The sequence below is a fragment of the Chelonoidis abingdonii genome, chromosome 10 (genome assembly GCF_003597395.2).
Source record: "Chelonoidis abingdonii isolate Lonesome George chromosome 10, CheloAbing_2.0, whole genome shotgun sequence".
In the NCBI taxonomy this organism is placed as follows: Eukaryota; Metazoa; Chordata; order Testudines; family Testudinidae; genus Chelonoidis; species Chelonoidis abingdonii.
Genome location: NC_133778.1, coordinates 60246458 through 60272086, shown reverse-complemented (window position 1 = coordinate 60272086; position 25629 = coordinate 60246458).

Here is a 25629-nt window from a genome sequence, read left to right as displayed (position 1 = left end):
GGAAGATCTAATTCTCTGTACAGCTTCAAACAGCAGAAAGAATGACTTCTGTCTTAAACCCTTTAACACATGTACTTCAACTTCTGATTCTCTGTACAGCAGAACACTGATTTTCTTCAGTCCACTGGTCTTCATTAGTTGGTGAGCCACAACATTGCTGCCTTTGATGTATGGATGTTCAGATTCTGAAGAATAAATGTGTTAAGTAACCAATGTGTACATAATCCTCACTTTGATTTAAAAGTATACAAAGAGTGACAGCTCTGGAACTGAACCCGCCACACTTACGCAAAAAGGGAATTCTTAATCTCACGTAGTCCCAATGAAATTGAGTGGGGCTTGTGACAGATATGACAATCTTTTGGACAAACCTTACTGAATCAAGTTTAAGTATTTTTGGAGTTCATTGTCTTAAAAATGCAAATATTTATGTACTGTTGAGGGACTGTATGTAATTGCATGGAAGACCAAGCCGTCCAGGTACTAGGAACAGTGAGGGGTGGTAAGGCACACTCACTCACTTTGTAACACCTCCAGAGAGCTACCACCACCTGGAGAAAGGTTCACATTTACTGGTTCAATCTGGATTCTCCAGGGAGCAACAAAGAAAGGATTTTTGGTTAAATAGCCTAAGTTAAAATGGACTCAGAGCTTTCTTTCAAATCCATAAAATGGACAGACCTTTGGTCTAAGTAGGGGGCCAAATCTTTAAGGAAGGGTTGGAAGATCTTATGGTCTACTGAGACCTCATAAGACTTGGGGCTAGTTCTGAACAAAAGCTATTATAAACTGGTGACCATGGGAAAAGCCCCTTTGTGGGGTTTGAAGAACTAACCACTAACCAAAGCCCCTGTTGGAATTAGAAAGTGAACCATATATGTAGGTTCTTTTATTGTTTTAATATTTTTTCACTATAATGCTTTTACCTTAGGAATAAAGGTGCTTTCGTATAGAGAACTGTTGGTAATTTATAACTGTTGGCAATTACACTGTCCACCATCTCTGAGGAAATAAGCAAAGCAGGCCTGCTTAGGCAGTCTGTTGGAGAATAACACAGTGTAGGCACAGACCTGTTCTCCCTGGTAATACCCCAGTCAGAAGGGAAAGAAATATGGGTTTCTGCCCGAGAGGTGATGGCTGAGGAGCCTGGAGCCTAGCATGGGTGCCTTTGCTGGACCAGAGAGGGTAAATATAAGTGCAGTTGCCCTGAACTGTGACAGGGCTCATGTAACTAAGGGAGGCAGGATGAGTCCTTACTCCTCAGCCACTGTTAACTACACTCTCAGCTAAGGCATGTCCATATCTACATGCTTAGTTAAAGAAATATCATTAGAAAACAGAGGTACACAGTATTTCTGTTACAGACTGGATATCAGGTGTCTAACAACTAACTGCATGTTTGCAATTCTTCAGTACTTACAGTCAGGCAGGTGCTTTCCCATCACATAGTCTGTGATCAGCTAAGCAATATGTAAATCTTCATAAATAAAGGAGGTGCTCTTTCCATAATGTGCACATTAGATCTGGTGGGCAATTTTCAGTCAGAATATCTTTTCAACAGAAAATGTGGTTTCTGCAAAATCAACTCTTCCTTAGGAAAATGATGCGATAAGTATATAGCACCTGTAATTCATTTTCTGGATTCTACCCATAGGCCCCACTCAGGGTGAAGAAAAGAAGTGGTACAATAAGTGGTTATTTATGTGAATGGCCAAAGCTGTTGGATGGAGTTTTGTAAAGGAACGCAGAAAGGAGAGGAGCTGATGTAAGGCAGCAAGTGATTCATTATGCTCACCAACACCAAGCCTTAAAAGGGATATATGGGGAGGAATGTATGGGTCATCTGGGCATGAAGAGCGCTTTGAAATTGGTTAGAGATCAGTTTTATTGAATCAATTTTATATGACCCCAGCAGCCAGGATATATGTTAGATCTGTCTCAGGAGGAAGGCAAAATTTGATAAGGCTGCCAAACTTGTGAATATCAAAGCTTTTGCCTACTTGAACTAGTCCTCATTGATTTCTTAACTACAGAACTGGATGCCTCTGATATCAGGAATATTCTTGTGATTATTGTATTGTATACTCAAGCCTATCTGACAAAAGACCAAATGTCTAGAACTGTGGCTAGTAAATTGTGGAAGAATTTTAACAGCCCCTACGGCTTTTCTAGAAAAATACACAGTGATCAACATGCAAACTTTGAATTGGATCTGATTGCTGAGCTGTGTAAAATCACACAGGATTGCACACTACTCCATACCATCTTCAAGGAAATTGTACAATTTTGAGTATGTTAGGAGCTCTTGAAGCATATAACAACTGGGGGAAATATATTCTACTACTCATTCATGCATATTAGTTGTACTAATAAAGATACAACAGGAAAGTCCCCATACTTTCTAATTTTAGGAAGGCAGCACTTGCTACCAATTGATCTGTGTCTTGGAATATAATAGCAAGGGCAATATGAGGTAACACTTCAGCAAACCGTGAAGGACCTGAGACACAGATTTTGCTAAGCATATGATTTAGCTACTAAGGAAAGTGAGAAAAAATCAATTGGCAAAGCAACGATGATGGATGCTAAGTAATAATATATACTATATAACTGGAAGATATAATGTGCAACTTTAGTCCCAGAGGAAAGCAGAAAATTGCAGATAGATGGGAAGCATTAGTATATGTGGCACTAGAACAATTGGAAGGTGAATTACCTCTTTACAAGGTACAGGCAGTGTCATGAGATCTCATCCAAAATCTTCACCAAGAGATGCTACATCCCAGTAAATTCACAACATGAGTTCTCCAATGGAACTGGGATGAATTTGCTTTCTTGTAATAAAAATACCTATTGGACCTCTGTGATGGGACACCTGCCCATACGGGGTTAATAGAGCCCTAGGGAGGCTTTGCAGGAGGCAGCCAATTAGAGAGGGGCTGCAAGGAGCAGCCAATCAGGGCTGGGCTGGCTCATATAAGAAGGGCTGCAGAGCAGAGCAGCTTCAGTCAGTCTCTGAAACTTGAGGAGGGAGGTTGCCTTTCAGGCTAAAGGCAGCAGGCACCCAGGACAGAGCAGTGTTGCAGGCAGAGACCCAGGGAGCTGAAGGCAGCTCCTGGCAGGCTGCAGGGATCCGCAGGCTGAGGCTATGAGGTAAGGGCAAAGAAAGTGCTCAGGCCATGGGGAAGTAGCCCAGGAAAATTTACTGAGGAGATGGAGGGAGCACAGCAAGTGGTGGCTATCTACAGAGTTCCTGGGCTGGGACCAAGAGTAATGGGTGGACCTGAATCCCCTCCCTCACCATTGAGGAAATGACCAGACAATGGGCTACAATTGCCACTGGGGGAAATGGCTGGACAGAGGACTGCAGTACATTTCCCCCAGAAGTGGGGAGCACATAGTGTAGTATAGCCAGAGGGCTGCGTCCTGAAGAGGACTCTGTGGTCCTGGGAGTGACATGGATCCTGGAGCAGAAGCAATGGCAGCACCACTGGTGAGCAGGGCTGTCATAAACAGATTGTTAAGGGTTAATGTCTCTTTCACCTGGAAAGGGTTAACAAACAACACCTGACCAGAGGACCAATCAGGAAACAAGATTCTTTCAAATCTCAAGGGAGGGAAGTCTTTGTTTGTAGTTTGGGGTTTTTGCTGTGTGCTCTCTAGGGTCTGAGAGAGACCAGACATTACTACAGGCTCTCTAAGTTTCTGTTCAAATAGTAAGTAGGAACAGGTGATTTTAGTATTTTTGTTTGTTTTTACTCTATTTGCAATTGTGGATCTGGCTGGTTAACTTTTATATGTGTAGTTGCTGGGAATATTTTGATTTGTATTGGTACTGGGAGGAAAGTTTCTTTCTGGTCTATAAGATAGGACCCTGTAATATTTCATCTTGAAGTTACAGAGATAATTCTTTACTTTTCCTTTCTTTATTAAAAGATTTCTGTTTCCCTGTTTATCCCAGGGACTGGATAACTCACCAGGACTTGTGGGAGAGACAGAGGGGGAGAGATAGATCTCTCTCTGTTTTCCTGAAGCTGTTTGTCTCTTTATGGGAGGAAGGGACATCGCTTCTCTGTATTGTGATTTAAAGAGCTTGCATCAGTAGTCTCTCAGGATAGCCCAGGGAGGGAAAGTCTGGGAGGGGAAAAGAAGGGGAATGGTTTATTTCTCCTTGTTTTAAGGACCCAAGGGATCTGGGTTCTTGGGGTCCTCAGGGAAGGTTTTGGGGAGACCAGAGTTTATCAAACACTCAGAGTTTTGAGTGGTGGCAGCATATCAGATCTAAGCTGGTAATTAAGCTTAGACGAATTCATGCAGGTACCCAAATTTTGGACGCTTAGGTTCAGATTTGGGAATTATACCTTATGAAAAAGGCAAATTCCTAAAACAGCCAACAGGAGGTGCTGCAGTGGTGAGTGAACCCGTCACAACCTCACAGAACACACAGAATTAAAAGACAACTATCAAAATTTGGGGATTGTTTTTATAGTGCTACTATTGTAGAGACTAAAGATCTACAAATGATACTTGCTTACTGTGTGTACCTTTTGATACTACTTGAATATGCAGATAGACACACACAATACAATTGCCAGTCATAGACATCATAAGAGCACTATGACATCAGTCACTGAGGTTGCAGAGAATGTACCCACTTGCTTGCATTGTAGCATTCAGTGGTGTAAATACAAGGAGGGTGTTACATAGTATTTGCTTTTGTTTTAGGGCACTATGTGTGCCTGCACACTTACCAGAGATAGGCAGGACAACTCTGCTGGATGGAACAGAATCATCCAGAAATTGGATGGGACAGGCACTGGATTTGCTCATTAACTGATGAAGCTAATTGGGTGATTTCTACTGTGGGCAAGTAGCCTGGCAAGACACATCCAGAATCATTCTCTGAGCATGGAACCTACGGAAACTCAAGAGGAGGCGGAGTCAGACTTATCTCATCAATTCATCAACATGAGGCCTGGAAGATTCTGTGGTAAGGATTGTGTTCCAGGGACTTTGACATCTTGTTGGATTCATGGTGTAGGCTCCCTCCCTACCCGCACTGGAGAAGAAAAACAGGACTAGTTTGCTTGTGCAAACTGCAGCCTGACATTGCAAAGATTCAAGGGCAGTTTAAATGAGCCTGTGAAACTATCACTTGTTTCCCATTTTTAAGGAGCTGCTGGCCCTACCCAGGGTTGGGACACTATTCCACAGAAACTGAGAAGAGTAAATGCTCTCAAAGAGCCCTATGGGGATTGTGTGTGCGTGCACCTAACTATAGTTGGCACTTGAACTTGTGGTAGGAACACGTGCTAAAACTTGGAGAAATCCTCTTGGAAGTGTTATCTTTAAAAATTTGTTGACAATATTCTCAGTTGTTTCAGGGTTTACAAGTAAACTGTTATACATTTAGAGAGATTTAGTATTTTTTCTTTAGCAATTGTCAGTTTTGTTCAATCAGAAGTTTAACTCTCTATAATATAGATATAGATTTATCAAAAGTACTGAAAAGATTAAACCCTGATTTGTACCCCAGTAGAGAGGTAAGCTGAGATACAGGGCAGGTGAAGGAAATAGTATACCTAATATTTGCATAGTGCTTTCCCCATGCCCATTATACTTGCACAAAAGATTACAGACTAGATCATCTCAATGAGCAAAGTCACCATCCTGGAAGTGATTTCTTTCAGACCAAAAGATAGTGCAGAAGCATTCAGTGTTGGTATGAGTAACTGGTATAGGTAGAAACATATTGCACTAGTCCTGAACTATTTCAGTCAGTATTTTTTTGGAACAGTAAAACACAACAAAATCTACAGAATAAAAGTGTGGGGGGGAGATTTGTGTAGGGGGAGCCAAATTTAGGAGCGTTAGGTTAGGAATAATAATGAAAATCAAGGCAGCAATGGCAGGTTAAATAACAAAAAGAGGGAATTTGGCTTGGTCACATTTAATTTTAAAAAAATGGGCACTAACATGACATGTGCAACATCCTATTTGTTTTTACATATGTTACAGAGTATTGCATTGTTTCATCCTATTTTTTTTCCTGTCTCTTTAGGCCCAAATCCTGTAGTTCAAACCATGCAAGTCTTCAAACCCATGGAAAGTTCAGTTTTCCCATCCATCAGGTGAATGCCCTACCATTGGATTCTGAATATTCTGGGGTAGGAATTTCTCCTGCTGAAGCTGTTCCACTGTGTATAAATTAAATAACATGGAACAGGCTAGAGAGGGAGTGACTCTATAGTCCAGCAATTAGGACATTCACCTGAGAAGTGGGCAAAGCAAGTTCAAATCCCATCTCTACATCAGGCAAAAGGGTGAATTGAACCAGGGTCTCTGACTGCCCATGTGAGTGCCCTAATCACTGGGCTAAAGGTTGAGGGATACTCCTTTTCCCTAGCCCATTTTGTATGGCTTTAGGCCTGTGCTGCCGCCACCTCTCTTGCAAGAAACAGTTTAGATGTCTCACTCCAGGAAAGAGTTCACAGGTGTGAGCCCCAAGTGGCGATAGGTGCCGCCCTTCATCCTGGGCCTGTGTGTCTAGCACCCTTACGGGGTAGATCTTAGACCACACCCTTCTCCTTGCCATCTTCTGTTGGCTAGCTTGTTTGGGTCCTCATTCAGCTTGCAGCCTTTAGTGGATCTCATTCTTAGGGGCCTCTCTCTCCCCATGCATTGCATAGGGAGCCTGGGCATCTAACTAAGGGTCGTGGATTCTATTGGGGTGGCAAGGTTCCTAAAAGTTAGGCATTGCAACACTTGAGTCCCTTAGTGGATTTAACCCTAAGCTGTTTGGCACAGAAGCGCTCTCTTTGTGTTTGAACAGTGCCTAACACATTTTAGGCACTAAGTATAAATAATAAATTCAATGTATATAATAAAAACATCAACTGTAGTGGGTGAAATATAGCAAATGGTAATAATTTTACACAATGCACATATACAATATAGGTCACTTTCCTGGTCGGATTCTTTTGCTTTTATATGTTCACTCAAGAATGAAAAATGTTGCAGGTGTTCTTCAGCTGTGATTGATGTTAATCTAAGGATTAAGTCACATGTACAAATAGAAAATGAGCTGCAAAGAGTTTATGGCAAAATAAGTGCATTTTCTAAACCTTTAATGGAAACATTGTAGCATATGCTGTATTCAGTAACCTCATACAGCGTAGCTAGCTTTGGAAAAGACAGAGATCCATTTCAAAAGTTAGCATTTTCTCTTCTGTCTCTTTATACTGATGATTTTAAAGGTTTTTTATTGGTAATCTCATGTACTATATCATAAGTGATATATTACTACAGCTCTATGAAACAGAATTGCTTTTTTGGTGAATTTAGTGTCGCTGAAAGGTAACATTGACAGTACCAGTGAATTAAATCCTCAGTTTATCCCCAGAACAAATAACACTGGCAATGCAAATATCTCCACTCCTCTCAACTACTACTGCACCTCAGACATCACCCACTGGGACTTTGCCTAAGGTTGAGGGTCATTGTGCTCACCCTTTTCTCAACTTCTATCCTTCGACTGTGAATAATGATTCTGGAAGAATACTAAACTACAGAGAGCAAAGGGACCGTACTGCAGCTCAGGACTGGGCTCTAATCCATGTTTGTAGTTGAAAATACTATAATCAATATGTTAATGTGCAGCTGTACCCTTCCCCTCTATTGTTTGGCATCGAACCTTCTCAAATGTAGGTCACAGGCCATATACTTCTGGCTATGGATGGAAGATCCTCCTTTACTTCACATGTTAAGGGATGGGGCTTTTGTACTGTTAGAATTTGAGTTTTATCCATGCTGTTAACATGAAGTTCTCAGTTGCAGGGTGCAGCATAGTGCGGAACTGAATACATTAATTGTGTGCGCTGAAGAACATATTGTGGTGTGTTCTGGATATCAGACATGACACTTTGGTGGTATAGGTTCCCCCTGACATAGAAAGTAGGAGACCCAATTCATTCCCAAATATAGATCTGTAACCTGGCAGCTAAATTATTACATATTTCTATATCCTCAAACCTGCTAAAAACAGACTTTGCATTCCTGATAATGACCTCTGAGTATATTGAACCAACAATCATAATCCTAAACCAGTCTTCCTATTGGCCAACCTCAGCAAACTATCTGACATCCAACTCTGGGGTGGAATTTTCAAAAGTACCTGTGTTTCTTAGGGAGAATAAATCTGACTTTCATTGTTCATAAGTTCATAAGTTATGTTAGCACTTTTGAAAATCCCACTCCTGTACTTTTAATAAGATGAGTCCATGAACTACAGAGTCATCTCTGTTAGTGGAAAGAAATGTGGAACTGAATATCGACTGCACAGCATTGATTTACTCCATCCTGAAAAATAATTGAAACAAAATAAGTCACGTAGGTACCTGGCCATATTCACAACTGAAGTGTAGCTCCATTGACTTCAGGGGATTTTTACCTGCTGGTAAGCTAATCCACAAATTTAGATAGTATAGATCCAGAAGAGAACTCTGAAACGACAGAGCTCCTTAGGGCCTGATCTTAAACCATTTTCAGGGAAGACTCTCATTCACTTCTGTAGGAATTTTTTGTACTCAAGGAATGCACTTTCTGGCACTTCATAAGTCTAAACTTTTTCAACTTTAACAGAAGTTAGAGCTAGGTTCATTACAGGCTATTTCTGAAAGCAGTGAATATTGGGTTCTCAAAAATAGCAGAAGCATTTTAAATATATTCTCTCAGTTGGTTTAAAAAAGAGATCTCTGGAATTTATCTTCTGTTCCCTAGGAAAACACAATAAAACAATTATCAGAATAATCATTATAATTTTCAATTTATGTAATAAAATAATTTTACTAAGATAAACAACCATTCCAAATATAAAAGAAAATGAAATGAAAACTTTATTTTACAAATCCATTTGGCTTTTAGAAGCAGCAGACAACGGACAGTGCTTAAATAACAGTATTTCTGTCCACATTCTTCACAGGTCTTTCTGAAGGCAAGTTTCTTTTTAAAAGGCCTTTTCCATTTCCGCTATCCTTTGGTTTGTTAAAAGAAGAAAATGGACAAATTTGTCTATTTTTGTGACCTCAACTGGGTCAGCTCTTTTATTGCCATCTTTTTACTGTAGGAAGATTTTTTTATTAAGCATTAAGCCCTTGGCTTCTAATATTTACCAAATCTAAATGTTGTCTACATTCAGCTGCTCTTATCACCATTTCTTAATGCCAATTTTTCTTTATCCTTTGATTTTTCTTTTTTTGTAGCATTACTATAATCTGCTATAAGAATTGGCATTAGTCACCCATAACTCAGTAAGCCTGCTTGATCAAGGAAAACTTTTTGCAATGGGAGAGAATTTTTGTTTTTATTTTTTAACATTGTTCTTAATCTGATAAATATAGGGTACTGGTGCCCTAAATCTCAAACAAGTATTCATCATCCTTTTTTTCTGAATGACCATAAGAATGCCTTTCTTCATGGGTTTTTCATCATATTTATATAATTAAATTTTATAGCATCAGTTTCATACTACTTAAGCCTCACATGACTTTAAAATAATACCCAGTAGGAAATTTTGTGCAATTCAATTTAATACCCTAGCACAAACCCTAATTCAACCCCATCTATCCTCTAGCTCATCAGTGTACTCAGTTCCCTAAACTCCCATGAAAAAGGGTTAAGGTAGTGTCACATTGTACCTACCAGGGTATAACAATAATATTGAAGTGTCAATCTAAATCCTTTTATAAATAACATTTCATGCCTAAAGTTAAAATGTTTCATAGGGCCGGGAGGGTATTTCATTCAAATGGTCTTCCTTTGGAAGCTGACATCATCTGAACAAAAATGGGCCTATGCATCTTTCAATAATGTCTATCAATTTAACTTTCTTGCTATTTGATATTTTTTATAATTGTTCCATTACAGACATATGTTATGCCTATTCCTATAACTGAATTATCTGATGGTGTACAACTAAGCCAGGGGTTGGCAACTTCTGGCATGCAGTTCGCCAGGGTAAGCACCCTGGCGGGCCAGGCCAGTTTGTTTACCTGCCATGTTTGTAGGTTTGGCCGATTGCGGCTCTGACTGGCCATGACTCACTGTTCCAGGCAAATGGGGGGCTCTGGGAAGCAGCCAGTGAAAGCTGCAACTGGCCGAACCTGCAGACGCAGCAGGTAAACAAACTGGCCCGGTCTGCTAGGGTGCTTACCCTGGCAAGCTGCGTGCCAGAGGTTGCCAACCCCTGAACTAAGTAGAATTTCTTCAGCTGGCCAGATCCTTTTGAGTAGGTTTGGCATCAAAGGAATGGAAATGCACATGTTTAGAATGAGATGTACATTGTTTCCATAATGAAATAATGTACAAGACAGACATGCACTGTATAAACTACCCATGAGAAACCACTTAATGCAGAGTCAGAATCTCTTAAAGTGTAATATACTAATGCAATATTTGTTAGTGCTAATGATAATGCTTAATGCTTTCTATTCCTACAGCTCTATTTTTCTCTTTTCTGTTTTCAAAATGCTTTACAAAAGAAATGGGCAAATCCTGGGGCCTGTGTCAAGCCCAAGTAAACTGGCTTAGTTCAGGGATATTCTGTGGCAGTTGCTCAGGAGGGATGAAAAAATCTTTTATTTAGGCTGTGGAGTGGCAGCAGGGCCAGTCGGTGTCTGCCACCGCAGCTTTAGTACTATAGCAGTCTCTGTAACCGTTCTGTGCATATGTGGGCGTTCTCACACAGTGTAGGTGTTACTGCAGGTTCATTGGCTGTTCCCCCAGCCTTGATCACCCTATCTAAAGGCACTTTACTGGTGTCACAGAAGGAAATGTTCAGGGCTGGCCTTACCATGAGGCAAACTGAGGCATCCACCTCGGGTGCCAGACTATCAGAGGGTGCCAGGAGGACCCAGAGTGTAGAAAATTGTATCTGCTGCTGGTGCATATGTATTCTCTGCTCTAGATACACGGAATGCTGTGCTGGAGGAAGGAGGACACAAGAGACATAACTGGCAGGCAGGAGAAAAAGTGAGAGAGCTGCAGGGAGAAGAGGAGGAGCCTTTTATGTACCTCCCTTGCACCCCCAGGAACCTGGACTGATTAACACCAGCTTCTCAGAAAGCTTCCTGTTTCCTGCTACTTCCCTGAACCCACTTGAGGAGAACAGGCAGTCAACTGAAGTAGCAGAAGCCAGTTAGGCCTTTAAGATGCTGATATCTTCCCTCACTCAAGCCCTGCTACCAACCTGCTTATCTGTTCCCTTCAGTTGAGTGAGAGTCACTGTAGCTAGCACAGAACAGCAATCATGAGTGAAAGAAGACAACACCCCTCTGGGGCAGCATTCAGAAAAAGCAAGCAAGCAAAGGAAGCTTTTCTATCTAAGCAGGAAGGACCTCTCCTGAGATACATAGCACAAATGTTCACAGTGAGCCTTCCGGCCCCAGTGAGGATGTGAGTGGTGAGGAGATGCCTGATCTTCCAGTTAGTCAGAGTGCAGGTGACCTGACAGCTACTGCAGCATCCATATCTCCATCTCAAATGGATGTAACCATGCACATTGCTGAAGAAAAGTGTAGATCAGAGAAGAGTGTGGTGGTGGGTGCAAGAAACAGCTGCTGCTGAGTTTAGTTCCTTAAGTCTAGATGATCCAGGACTGTGGACACACTTGAGCAGTAGCCCAAGGGACTGACTTGTTCTGCATGGGCCACAGCAAGTGAAAAACTTCATATTCCTCAAAGACAATGAAAATAGACGTTTCGATCCAACACATTACTGGCATGAGATCCCCAATGGAGACAAAGTGGAGAGGCCATGGCTTATGTACTCAAAACCCAGAACGCTGCATACTGTTTTTGTTGCAAACTCTTTCAGTCTAATGTTCAAGCCACTCTGGATTCTACAGGAACAGAGGATTGGAAAAATCTGGCTAGAAATCTGGCATGCCATGAGAAGGCAGCAAATCACCAGAGAGCATTCCATAGTTGGAAAGAGCTTGAGTGGAAAGAGCTTGAGTTGAGAGTAAGGTTAAAGGCCACCATAGATCAGCATCAAGAGAAGATTGCATCAGAGTCTCTTTACTGGCAAAATGTTCTGAAAAGGCTCAGTGCCATTATGAGTGCTTGCTACCCAAAACCTAGCACTGTATGGCATTTCAGATTAGCTGAGTGTGCCAAACAATGGAAAATTCCTTAAAATTGTGAAGCTGATGGCTGAGTTTGATGCTGTACTCCAGGAGGATCTAAGAGCCACCACCCAAGAAATGTACACACACCACTACCTTGGTAAAACAACTCAAAATTCGATCATCCGGCTACTGGCAACAAAAGTCAAACAGAAGATTGTGGCAGATCTGAAGTCAACAAGATATTACTCTGTTATTCTGGACTGCACACCTGACATCAGCCATACGGAACAAATGACTTTAACAGTGCATTTTCTAATAACAATAGAACCTAGTGAAAACGTCCCTGCAATGGTGACTCTCAGAGCATTTTCTATAATTTATTGACATTGATACTAAAGGAGCTGGTATGACAAATGTGCTTGAAAAGCTGGAAGATACTGGAATTGTGATAGCTGACATGAGAGGTCAGGGCTACGATAATGGTGCCAAAATGAAAGGAAAACAGAGGAGTGCAGACACACATCCAAGAATTAAACCCTCGAGCTTTTTTTGTCCTATGCAGTTCTCCTTCACTGAACTTGGTCAGTGATGCAGCATCAGCTTCTAGTGAGGCTGCTGAATTTTTGAATATAATTCAAAGCATCTATATTTTTTTTCTGCATCAACTCATCAATGGTAAATTTTGAAGCAACATCTGGGAATATCCTCTCTGACACTGAAACCACTGAGTGCCACATGATGGGGAAAGTCAAGCTGAGGCAATAAAACCTATCAAACACCAAATTGGGAAGATAGATGCCATAGTTGCCATTATAGAGGCTAATGCTATGGCAGGAACTGTTCATGGGAGAACAATAGCAGAGGGAAATGGAATCACCGGAAACATACATAACTTCAAATTTCTGTGTGGCTTAGTGTTGTGGCATGACATACTGTTTGAAATTTTGTAAGTAAGAGACTCCAAGGTGTTGACCTTGATATATGTGGAGCATAAATTTCTTGAACAAGGCATCTTAAGTTGTTCTCCTTTATTGGGGTAGGTAGGAGAGCAGCACCATGAGAGGAGTAGAACAGGAAGAAGGCAGAATTCAGACCTTTCAAAATTTTGGCCCAAGTGAGGGGGATTGGGGGTGACATTTGAGCTCCCCCACTTCAGGTGCCAAAATGTTGTAGGCCTACCCTGAACCTCTATAAGCACAACCCTTTGGCACACATGTCCTTAAATACCTCTGAAGATTTGGGCATCGAGTGTACATTCTCTGAGCTTTTTCTCATCACCTACTGCCTCTTTGCCTGTGCAGGAGGGCTGCTTGGCAGGATTTGTCCCATTAATCAATGGAGTATCTTGGGTATCTGAGGTGGACATTTTTAGACCCATCAGGCAGACACAGAAGTAAGTGGCCATGTGACATTGCACAAAACCTGATGTTTAGAACCCAGGAATCCTAACTTGTAGGTCACTGATCTAACCTCTAGATCAGTATTTCTCAACATTTTCTATACCATGACTCCATGTTACAACAGAAAAGATTTCAAGACACCCCTTCCCTCTAGCCATTAAAATGGGAAGGTGTTTTGCTTCAACCCAACTTGTTTGCAACTCCCATGTATTGAACTCACCATCACTACTGGAATGGAATCTCATCGAAGAATTAATTCAGGCAACTTCACTAAGGTGCCTGGTGCTTCTGATTCATGGCATTATAGTACTTCATTATGTTTTGGTGGTATCCACCAAATAACAAAGATTAAATTATTAACATAACTGATTTGTAACCCTATTTAAAATATGCTTTGTTTTTTTGGTGTGCCCTCTGATGCATTACAACCCATGCATTTTTTATGCTGGTATATATCAGATTACATTGTTACTTGGCCCGAAGTCAAATGTAGCAAATGCTTTGTTAAATAATTGGTTAAAGAGTATAGTATGAAGCCATTCATCACCTAGTCATGATTTCCTTCTGTTTCCAGTAAATTGTTTCAGTGCAATTTCCTTTAGCCATTTATCTTTAATCTATAATATTTGATAACATCACGCAGCAATGAATTTACTATATGCAAAAGTTTAGAAAGACGAGCTACATGAATAACAAGGACATATACAATTAATTTAAATAACATTAACATTTATAATGTGTATACAGTTTTCTAGGCATAAGCCAACCACTGACTGCCTAGGGTGAGTTAGAACTTGTATGAACAAGTTATGCCATGTTTGGTCATTAGGGAATTTCCTGAACTTTGCCTGAGGTGTCTGGTACTAACCAATGCTGGGCCAGATTATCCAACCATCTGATTCATGATGGCAATTCCTTTACACATGTATGCTAAGCATTACTACAAGTCTGAAGTCTCAGGGCTAGATCCACCAATGGAATTAGGTGCCTAATAGCCATTTTAGGCACATAAATTCAAAACGAAGATCCTCAAACCCCCCACTCAGCTGCTCTCTACTCCTGTATGCATGTACATTCCCTAGGAGTCAAAGGGCTGGTCTACACTAGGGGAGGGGATCGATCTAAGATAGGCAACTTCAGCTACGTGAATAACGTAGCTGAAGTCGAAATATTTTAGATCGAGTTACATACCATCCTCACGGCGCAGGATCGACATCCACGGCTCCCCCTGTAGACTCCGCCACTGCCGTTCGCATTGGTGGAGTTCCGGAGTCAACAGGAGCGCATTCGGGGATCGATTGCTACCTGCTGATACGGCCGGTAGTGAAGATGTACCCAAAGTTTCCATTGATAGAATACCCTAGGTGGCTAAAAATCTGACAGTGGGCACACATAGCCATTGAAGTGCTGATGCCCAAGTTCATGCCGAAATCCTGGTAGGATCCTCAAGCTAGGCATTCTCCTCGGAGCATGCCTACTGAATCAGGCCATGCACAAACCACAGCTTGAAGAGGATCTGGGATCCGAATCTGTCTTATGCTCTAGGTGAATATCCTGACCACTGGACTGTACAGTCATTCTCACTTTTTTTGGCCCAATGAATATTTTAAGTAATTTATGCAAAGAGGACCAGCTTCAACAGGAGAGATTATGGCAGCCTCACCCCAGAATACACCATGCCCTGGTTGTCAGGGCACTCACCTGGGGGGTGGGAGATCTAAAGCCATGTCCCTTTGCTCCTCTCAAGCAGCATGAGTATTCAAACTGGGATCTCCTGCATCTTGGATGAGTGTTCTGGCTATTGGGTCAAAGGAGGGTACCACTTCCTGTGCATGGTGCAGGGCCCAATCTAGTAGACGTGTTCTAAAATGGCCTTTGAACACACCTACCAGATTAGGTTCTGCAGATTAGATAGGTTTACATTTGAGTTGGGTGCTGAGCTCCTCAGTGGTGTCAGTTTTGAGGTAGTTGTGTGCATACATACTAGCAGAAATATAGACACCTACATGACACTATCTGCAGAAATGTAGGCATCTAGGGAATTTAGGCACGTACAGGGTTAGGCAGCAGCTGACACAACATTTCTTAGTGTCCAACTTTGCACTTAGGCATCTGAAGTGGCAGTTAGGATTAGAAAGGGGACTTAAGTCAACAAGGAATAAGTGCCTAAGAGCTGAGACCCAGATCCTCAAAGGTATTTAGGCACCTAACGCCCAATGAAATCAATGGAAATTAGGTGCCTAAATACTTTTGAAGATCTGATCCAAAGTCTCATTGAAAAGCAATGGGACTTACTCTCTGAAATGCCTAAGTCAATTTTGAAAATGAGCCTTGGACACCTAAGTCATTTTGGTGCTTTTGCAAATGTTACCCAGGAACTAGTAACATTTGAAAAGGAATGTATCTGAGTTATCTGACACAGCACGTTTGCTTTCCATATGGGGTTTTTTTTTTTTTAAAAAAACAACCTAGAAATATGCATCTCTTTGGTGAACAGTAACAGTTTTAAAAACTTTTTAGACCAGAGACTTCAGAAATAACATCCTTTCATTCTGTTGTACTGGGGCTTTAAAGTTGTGTTCATGATCAACATAGTCGTCTGATAGTCACCTGAATTCCATGCCGAAAACAATGGGTAGAATGCATTCTGTGCCTCATAAAATGATCAGGAAGATCTAGAGTGTTGCCACAAGAGCTACAGAGGGTTACCTTTCTATTCCTGCATAGCAACCAATGCTAATACTATTTAATGGAGCTTATTCATTGATGCAGAGAATCATTGGAGACACTTACTTTTTAAAAGGGTTTATTCTTTTTATGGTATATGGTATTAGTTTCCTGATAAAATTAAATATAGAATCCCTAACAGACTGTAAATGTCTAAATTTTTAATTAACTTAAAAATTCTTCAAAGTATGATAGGATGAACTTGTATTAGTAAATGTCTGTCTCACAATAACAAATTTCATTTCCAGACAGGTTTATTTCTTTACTAACAAATGAAATGAGGATATTGTTACAAGTATGGCACTTCATCCCCTGAGTTTCACTTTAAGTTTTAAGGAATCCAAAAACTTTAAAAAGGGATAGCTGAAACTGCTCAGTTTTGCGTGGTTTTGTGTTAAAACCATATGAATCTTCCAGGCTTCATAAGATTTCCAGTCTAAATCATAATTCCCTTCCTAGTTCATTTTAGTTGAAGGGGACTTGCCAGAAACTCAGCCAAGGTTTAGCTGAAAGGTTGCATTTCAAGATAATAGAAAAATGCCTACTTGAAAGGCTCTGTGGGACTAGGTCTGTGGAACCTGGCACACTTGAGATTCCCAGATTGCCAGTGGGAAGCCAGGTACAGTCACACCCAGGGAGCACTGCGGAGATTAGGCACTGCAGAAAGTACCAGCCAAAGGGTCCAGAACAACAACAGCAGCCTGAGGTCTTCTGATTTGGCCAATGCTCACTATTTAAACTGGGAGGGTGGCCCAGGAAGCTGCCTGGGCAATCATGCAGACTTCTGGCTTGCTGTGACTCTAGACCTCACCTTGCTCATTGATTTCTGGTTTCCGACCCTAGTCTGATTCTGAACCTGGCTCTTGCCTATTGATCCCAGCGCTAGTGATTACTCTGATCCCTGCATGCTGATTACCACCTTGTGACTGGTCATGACTTGGTGACACCAGCCCAGCCATGACCTCTAGGCCAGACCACCAACACCTCAGTCCCTTATACCTGCTCTGGGGCTTTGCTATGAAAGTTTCACATTGGTGTCTTGTGATGAATAACATGCCAAGAGGATGAGGGACAAAAACTGGTCATTGCAAAGCTGTGAAAATTTCCCCAAAATGAGCTGCACAGAAAACACCAGGTAGTTAATGTGGGCTAAATTCTGATATAGTCCCACTGGGGCTTTTCAACAGTAAGATGTGACTCCATGTAGTTGAGAGTATCAGAATCTGGCCTCTAAGTGATCATGTGATGCATGATCCTGAAACATTTCAAGATTTTTATATCCTTTTGAAAGAAAAAAATGGTATTTATCCATTAGATACATTGGATTGGGTCACAAGCACATCAGTGGCAAATTGTGATTTGAACCCAGAACTAATGAACCAAAATGACTTGTCAGGGATTTCTGCAATACCTTCGATGTTTCAGTCATGCTTACAGTTTGAAAATGTCATTTTGTGATTAACTGCAAATAATTAAGGAATGGCTAAATATATTACCTGGAAACAGGGCTGTAGTAAGCTTGGATCACAGATTGAAAAAAATTCTTTTAAAACCCTCCTGTTAACAGTAGGTAAAAAGTTAATGAGAAACATGTAAATGAGGAACATGTAAATAATTAATTCTTCCTTCAGCTCCAAGAAAGACTTGTTGCTGATGTTTAAAGATTTCAAAATGCAGGGTTGGGGTTTTTTGTTTTTTTTCTAAAACAGGGATTGGGCAGCCCAGGCTTTATATGAAAGAAAATAAACTGTTGCATAAATAGCTTTATTGGCGGTGTTATTCCTAAAAAAGAACATTATACTGGGGGCACTACAGCAAATTACTTTGATATACCCAGGAAAGCATATGTAAATTGAAACTTACCAGTCATTATTTCAGTTCTTGGAATTTGTAGAAGGAACTGAAGTTAGCTGGGGACATATACTGCTTTTATCATCTTCATAGATGCCAAGGCCAGAAGGGACCATTGTGATCATCTTGTCTGAGCACCTGCATAACAAAGGCCATGGAACTTCACCAAAATATTTAGAGCAGCTCATTTAGGAAAACATCCCATCTTGGTTTAAAAATTGTCTGTGATAGAGAATCCACCACATCCCTTGGTAAATTGTTCCAATGGCTAATAACTCTCACTATTAAAAATTCGTGTCTAATTTCCAGCCTGAATTTGCCTACCTTCATTCCAGCCATTAGATCTTGTTATACCTTTTGCTGTTAGACTGAAGAGTTCACTATTGGATATTTGTTCCCCATATAAATACTTATTGATTATAATCAAATCATCCCTTAACATTCTCTTTGTTAGGCTAAATAGACTGATCCCTTTGAGTCTATCACTATAAGTCATGGTTTCCAAACCTTTAATCATTCTCATGACTCTTGGATCCATGTGGGAATTCTTGCATGGCTTCAGTACCTATATTTTTCCATTGTGCCTCCTTTTGGGGGACATCATTTATTTTAATCACAAAACTACCTACATCCAAACACATCTGACCTCCTTATGTCAGAAATAATCATGAGACTGAGATTACAGAAAGCTATATACACTATACTGACAAATCCTGCAAACTTTTGAAGTTTCCTGCATGAATAATTTGTGTCCCCCATTTTAGGTCTTTGTTGTATGCTATTTCCGACAGTTGGGCCCTGAGATTTCCAAGGTTTATTGGACAAACACTCATGCTTTAGTAATGGATCAGTAGAAACAATAACAGTTACATTAATGTGATTCCCAATTTATCTTTCATGGAGCACAGTTGCTATAGGAAAGACTCTCTGCTGTCCTCTAAACTGTCCCCACCTGCCCTGGCCAGCTCACCCCTACTAACTAGCCTTTATTAATCATGCATCTTATATAAAGAACAACAAAGCAGCCTATAAATATATCAGTACAGACTGTTAGTCAACAAGAATTAGGCAACTAGTGTTTGGCAAAAACAATGTATACATACATTCAAAAGCAGACATCTTGGAAATTTGGCATATTTTCCTCTCTATTACCTAATGAGTCTTGTATACTGACAGAATGTCCAGTAGATGGTGGTATTATTTCAACTACTCAGCGTTGCACTCTATAGGAAACAACCCAGCTGTGTGGAAAGTTGTTTTTTGGCTTTATAAATTCTTAGAGTGGCATTTGCACTACCTTGAGTTTCCTAATATCACTTCTTGTAATAAATATTACCCATAGGTATGTCTAATCAGTAGCATATTCCTGGCTCACTGAAAAATAACCAAGATACTAAAATCTTGCCTCTGACAACCTCAGCAGTTGAAGATCTTCTATTTCACACATGCAGCCATTTTAAACAGAAAGCAATTCACATTCATTTAGCAATGCAGAGTAAGATATTAAAATGTAAAACGTGGGCATGAGGCTGCCTTAAAATATACAAAAGATTTTTTGGGTACTATAAAGCAATTTATATGTAAAACATCTGTAATCACAAAAGTGCCTTAAATACAATATTCAAATTTCAGCATTAAAGCCTTGCATCTGACAATGATAAATCAACATATTAAAAGCATGCCTCTGCATCAGCAGATGTTCTTTGCAAGGGAAACGAGATTCTTAATGTGGAGTTAAAACAGTGGTGAGAAACAAGAAAAGTAACATGCGGCAGGCATATGTCAACTGCAGCTATAGTATGGGAGCTGAGAAGGTACATAAATAGCAAGCAACACTGCAGTAAGTAGCACTAAGGGTCTATGGTAACTTCAATAGGAATACTCGGTAGTAAGTGTTGGACCCATTGACTTAACTTCTTACTAGTCAAATGGTGAATTCTCTCCACCAATAGATCTAACCGGAGCAATTTACTAATTTTTCATTCTTACTGTATCAAGACCAAAATCATTTCATTTTCAGAGAATTACACAACATGTACTAGCTTCTTCAACAAGAATCTTTAAATTATGTTTCTCTTGTCTTGTAGGTGGCCTTCTGTTCTTAATTTCTATGATGATGATCAGGAGCCTGCTTTCAAAGAACCAATGGCTGAAGGGAACAAGGAAATCTCCCAAAGCAGCAAAAATGAAGTGGTTTCATTGCTCTGTAAGAAAGCACCCATACAGCAGGCTTGAAAAAGGGATTTGGCAGCTGTTGCACATCCTGTACCAACCCTCCATGTCCCTACCTGAAAGGGAGTTTGAGTGAGCATGGGGTGAAGGACAGAGGCTTGCACACAGTGATATACCAGTGGCCCAAGGTGCAGCTCTTTTAACAAACTGTTTCTAAAGCAAAGACATGGAAGTTTTAACAGCTGAAGTGCCAGTCTGCCATCATAGAATTGCAAAAGAATTGAAGGTATAATACAGCATGTGTGTGATAGGATTATCCGAAAGTAATAGTTAAGGTTTTATTCTAATAAATGTTCAAGCATTTTTGCCAAGTATTGCTAGTTACCCAGATTTGATAGTATGATCTAGCAGTCCCAGAACTTCAGGGCCTTTGAAATACCCATCACAACAGAGGTTTTCAGTTATCATAATTATCTTCTTAATTTCAGTTACCATGATTACCCTCCATTACAGCAACAATCTTAAAGTTAACACATCAAAACAATGTTTTCTCTTACTTAAATTTATTTTCAGCACAAATTAGACTCATAGACTCTGAGGTCAGAAGGGAACCGTCACGATCATCTAGTCTGACCTGTACATGGCAGATCACAGAACCTCACCCACCCACTCCTGTAGTAGACCCCTAACCTCTGGCTGAGATACTGAAGTCCTCAAATTATGGTTTAAAAACTTCCAGTTACAGAGAATCCACCATTTACATTAGCTGAAACCTGCAAGTGACCTGTGCTCCATGCTGAAGAGCAAGGTGAACACCCCCTTTCCTTCCCCCCCCCCACCGCAGGGTCTCTGCCAATCTTCACCTTTTTTAACGTATATTTCCTTGTGTCATCATGCTTTGGTTTTTTTTTTTACCTTTCCTACCTCCTGGGGGAGCTGCTATATCAGTGTTAGGATATCACATAACATTTTACTTAAACTGAAGAAGAGTCTTATGGAGAGTCATGAAGACCATGGGTTGAATATATCTAAAAAAAGTTCCAGAATAGAATTCATTGGGACCTAGAGCCATACCATCCTGAACTGCACTTTCATCAGAAATTGGATCACTACTTGGACCTTCAAGTAATTTAGTAGATAGCACTATTCCCTCTGAGAATTGGTCTGCTCTAGAAAATCCACGTGTTTGGTATCCATATTGTTTACATCCAGTAACACTAAGATGCAAATTGCAATTCTTGCATATTGCTGGTGCTAGTTTAAAGTGTATGTGCACATGTTAGTATTTACATAGTGTGCCGGTATTCACACTTGCAAAGTGAAGCCAGTCTCTGAAAACTTAGACCTCCCCAATGTCAATTTTTGCTTCTCCTAAGCTCATCTAACTGTCATTATAGACCTTTTGGTTATGATGGTGTAAGCAGGTTAAACCAAGTTTGGCTTTATATTCCACAACAGAGACTTAACATTGTTTCAGGAAGAGTCCACATAAATTGAAGGTAGAAAAGGCCTATTACGTGGGATCATTCTGGATTGATCTGGGGGTAAATGAGAATTTTATCACTGACTTTAATGGAGCAGAACTGGGCTTTCAGTTCATTCCTTTGTCAATGCAGTATTATTCCCTATGGGACACTTTATAGTACTTTGTCAATTTAGCAAACTTAGCCCAGAATTTTGCAAAAAAAAAAAAAAATGTTTAAATAGTGCATTATAAGGCTTGGAGAAAGAAAAATAGCCAGCATTTATACTGGCATTTTCTATCACTACCATGTGGGAAGCTGTGTGGTTTAAGGAGATTGTGTTGTCTATCAGATAAAGCCAATCCTTGTAGCCAGCTGAGCCACTAAATAGCTATGTAATTTTGGGCAATCACTTGACCTCCTTTTACCTCACTCAAGCCAACTGGAAGATTGGATGAAGCATAGGACCTCAATGAAAACTGAATGCAGCATCCATTTATGTTTCCTAGATAGGTGAATTACAAAAACATAGTTTCAGAATATCATTTTTGCTCAGCTAATACTTGCATATTGTATCACAAACAACAATTCTATATGAGCTATAAATTCATGAGGTGTAAAAGTGCATCCTTTCCATTTTTGGCTCTGTTATGTATTAACAAGCTCTCTCATAGCTGCCTAAAATAAGTGGTTAATAAAATGCAAGAAGCAGATGACTATTAAAAATTTAAGACTCTCTCTTTACACTTTTAGTAATTCTAACAAAGCTATTCTGGGGGAAAACACAAAAAGATTAATATAAAAGCTGCATCTAATATCACAGCAGGACACTTAAATGCACTGTCACAGCACTGTGGTCCTATACACACCTACTCCAGGAATGCACTTGGCACAATGAGTGCTTTGCTACACTGTGCTTATGACTAAAGCTGTGTAAAGGATGGAAGTTTTTGTGGGTGTTTGGTTTTTTTTGCAAAGGATTTCAGGTTTTCAAAATCTGGCTTCTCTCCAAATAGGAGCAAAACCCCAAAATGTCAAAATTCTCTAAGAATGTCATCAGGAGCAGATGGCATTCACCCAAGAGTTCTGAAGGAACTTAAATATGAAATTACAGAATTATTAACTGTGACAAATCAGCTTATGTACTAGATGACTGGAGGATAGCTAAAGTGAAGGCAATTTTTAAAAAAGTCTCCAGAGGGAATCCTGGCAATTACAGGCTGGTAAGCCTAACTTCACTATCACACAAATTGATTGAAACTATAGTAAATAACAGAATTATCAGACACATAGATGAACACAATTTTTTTGTGGAAAGGTCAACATGGCATTTGTGAAGGCAAATCATACCTCACCAATCTATTAGAATTCTTTGAAGGGGACAACAAGCATGTGAAGAACAGTTATCCAATGGATATAGTGTACTTGGACTTTCAGAAAGCCTTTGACAAAGTCCCTCCATTAAATGTTCTTGACAAACTGAGCAGTCATGGGATAAGAGGGAAGGTCCTCTCATTTGTCAGGAACTGGTTAAAAGACAGGAAACAAAGGGTAGGAATAAATGGTCAGTTTTCAGAATGAAGAGAGAGATAATAACAGTGTTCCACAGGGTCTGTGCTGGGATCAGTACTGTTCAACGTATTCATAAATCCTCTGGGGAAAGGGTAAACAATGACGTGGCAAAATTTGCAGTGATACAAATTACTCAAGATATTTAAGTCTAAAGCAGACTGTGAAGTTACAGAGGAATCTCACAAAACTGGCTGTGGGTCAACAAAACAAATGGCAGATGAATTTCAATGTCGATACATGCAAACTAATGCATATTGAAAAACATTATCCCATATACGTACAAAATGATGGGGTCTAAATTAGCAGTTAGCACTCAAGAAAGAGAACTTAACTCATTGTGGATAAAACATCCATCCAATGTGCAAGGACAGTCAAATAAGCTAAGAACATTGGGAAACATTAGGAAAGGGATAGATAAAACAGAAAATATTATAATGCCACTATATAAATGGTACACCCACACTATGAATATTGCTTGCAGTTGTGGTATCTCAAAATCGGCCCCATTTCAAAAAAAGAGATATTAGAAATGGAGAAGGTACAGGGAGGGGCAACAAAAATGATTATGTGTATGAAAGAGCTTCCATATGAGGAGAGATTGAAAAAGACTGGGACTGTTCAATTATATAATACAAAATAAAAATGAACAAACAAACAACAAGCAAACATCATTTGAGAATGAAAAATCAGAATGTTTTGTTTGAAAATGTCCGAACCGGACATTTCAATGTTGTTTGAATGTTTTTCTTCTAAACAAAATTCCAGTGAAACTGACCTGATTTTGTGAAGTGTTTTGATTTTATGGTGTGATGCTGGCAAACCAGCTTTAGGCCTCAGCCAAGCACTGACAAATTCATTGCTGGAAACCAGTCTGTTTCACCTGTGTGTTGGTATGGTTAAGATGGGTACAGACATATAACAATGTGTTTAGACTTTGTGAAAAACTTGTAAATTGCTGCATTAAGCTCACTTACAATTTCTTTATCACATGCTGTAAGGTAATACTGAAGTTTTTACTTTATAACTGTAAAAAATGTTTGCTCTGAAACAGTGAACCTGTCAGGAAGGATCATCTCCTGCCCATCAAGGAGACTTATCAAAACTAAATGGGCCATTGTGGGATACCACAATACAAAGACTTTAATTGCCCTTTTTAAACCAGTGAGAGCTACGTGTAAAAAGTTTCACCCATCAGTTTGAATTTGGGAAGAAGGAAATAAAAATAGCTGACAAAATATGTCAGCTCTTTTGCTGTTTGGACTTTCATAGGGCCTGAGCTACCAAACAGAAGCAGAGATCCCCAGGGCCAACCTGGGTTAGCCCTAAAGGACCTTCAGAGTTGACAGATTATTACAACTCTGTTGCCTTGTAAAACTATAGACTGTAACTCATTTGTGCATAGATGTTTGCATCTTTTAACCTCTCCTCCAAATAACTCTCTCATTTCTTTTCTTAGCTTACTCTAGGATTGTCCGCAAGCGTTGTTTTTGGTGTTAGATCTAAAGTAATATTGACCTGGGGTAAATGACTGGTCTTCTAGGACTTGGACCAATCTGAATATTTTGTGATCTTTGGTATATAGCAACCAACTATCACTAAATCCAGATTGCATGGGTGGCAAGCTAGAATGCTCAAAAGGCCTGTCTGTGACTCCATGGTAAATCTGTTATGGTGCTTTAGGAGTTCACACTTGTTACTGATGAAATCTAATTACAGAACACCACCAGTGTGAGGTCTTTGCTCTGCTTCTTGACAATCTTAGGTTGTGAACCACTTCAGACAGTTTGACAGATGGAGCTGCATATTCTGACAGATTATGGTTCTGTTAAGCCTTCTCTGGACAGCTCTACCACTGACATTTTTTAAAAGATATTGCACAGTACTTGCCTGTCCTGTTCTGTTCTACTTCTTGTTTTATTCTTTGTATCTCTATATTGGCCCCGGTGGAGTGGCCATTACCAAAACTTTCTGCGACACTGATGGTAGCTGTTGCTAGGAGGGGACATCCTCTCAACCTTCTCCCCATATGATCTCTTATTTGGAGGAGAGGTTATGTATCTGTCATACTCCCATACTCTCCTCATTAGGGGAGCACACACCCACCTTGTCCACAGATTGGTCCCTTTTCCTCCCAACCCAGTAGCTATGCTCCAAAATCTGCAGCTCATATCAAGGGGACGTACAGGGGGAGACATTTAAAAATGAATGTTAAAACATCAGGTATAAAATACATTTTCTTTTTTTTTGGTACTAGCGAAGCGGAGAAGGAGTTACTAAGGGCTAGTGCTAAGGAAGCAATGGAGTCAATAAACTATAAATT